Source organism: Belonocnema kinseyi, chromosome 2, assembly GCF_010883055.1.
Source record: "Belonocnema kinseyi isolate 2016_QV_RU_SX_M_011 chromosome 2, B_treatae_v1, whole genome shotgun sequence".
Classification (NCBI taxonomy): domain Eukaryota; kingdom Metazoa; phylum Arthropoda; class Insecta; order Hymenoptera; family Cynipidae; genus Belonocnema; species Belonocnema kinseyi.
The window spans coordinates 28,929,382-28,930,815 of NC_046658.1; the positions used below are offsets into that span (position 1 = coordinate 28,929,382).

At 34.2% G+C, this 1,434-nt stretch overlaps 1 protein-coding gene across 1 annotated transcript in view; it reads right to left on the reverse strand.

The window, feature by feature from the left end:
• LOC117182618 overlaps positions 1-1,434 on the reverse strand; it is a 262,926-nt gene that overhangs the window by 17,205 nt on the left and 244,287 nt on the right. The window lies entirely within an intron of this gene.

The following is a 1,434-nucleotide window of genomic DNA, read 5'->3' on the forward strand; positions in this document are numbered from 1 at the left end:
GGCGCATACTTTGAATAAAATATTTGTTATCATTCTCTTGAAATAAATGTGTTTTTTTCTTGAAAAAATACCGGTTTCATATGTATACACCTGGTAATAGTAATCATTTTCAAGGAAAAAAACAATTTTCGAAAAAATTGTTTAAATACATTCCATTTGCTTAAATATTAAAAAATTAATCAACAGATGTTAACGAATATTCCTCTAGAGTAATAGTCAACATTTTTAGGGGCGGGGATGAATTTTGGAGGAAAAAAATTATTTAAACATGTTCCATTTGTTTAAATAATTAAAAATTAATAAACCAATGGTAATAAATCAACCCCATATGTCTGATAAATGCAATTCTTCCTTGGATAATTCTCTACAGGCCCCCATACTTTCCCGTCACACTTTTTCAAACCCTAAGTAATTATTCTAAAAACTCAAAAAAGTGATTTTTTCCCATGCATTTTACATGGCAAACTTCAAGTAAAAACCGGCACCTGTTAAAATAAAAAATTAGGGAATTTCTTTTTCGGATTTGGAATAAAATGGGGGGGGGGGGGGGGGGGGGGGGTCGTTGCCCTCTAGCATGCAAAAAAATTTGCCTGGCATTTTTGGACCACCCTAACGATACATCACAAGATATATACTTATCGGTGAAGGGTTCTTAGATCCGAATTTTTGTTTCTATGGTTTGTCAGCTTACGGTTTTTGGGCTCTGTTTAGGGTTTGTGGGTTAAACTCACAAAAATTAAAATTTCAAAATGTGGTATCTCAACGGAAAAAAAGATATTTGAGCAAACTCAACGACATTCGAAAGAGCGAGACTTTTACTTTAAAATGGTGCTTATATTTTTTTGAGTGAAAGAAAAAATTCGATGCTACATAACCTCAAATATAGGCAAAAATGGCTTCTGGGTCAGAGGGTCGACCTGATTTTGTCGGCTTGTGTAATTATTATTATAACTTAACTGCTTATCAACATCTATTTCACCCAAATAACGCCCGACAAAATCATGTTGATAGGTGACTGACAGTTTGTAGACAACACTTCACGTTGCTCGGAATGAGAAAAAAACAGTCTCTAAATGATTATTTTCCCCTAGATTCTAATAATAAATCTGTGTGGCTTAAATTTATTGCAACTCAATTGAACATCGACTTCAGTGTACTTTGGAGAATCGGCGATTTTCTGTGAACACTGGTTTCTTCTGATTTAAGCTAAACTTTGATTCAATGTTCAAATTCAACTTTGAAGTTAAAAATATTAATTTCAGGTTGTAACGGTGGTGTTTCGCTAGGGGTTTTAGCCCCCAATTATTTATCCCGCCGGAGGCTTTAGCCTAGCCAGGATTTGGTTTCAGGAATAAATAATATGTCCGGACGAGCGTAGCCTGAAGTTGCACTATTTACAATTTTTATCATCTCTATATATGTACGCTTTACAAA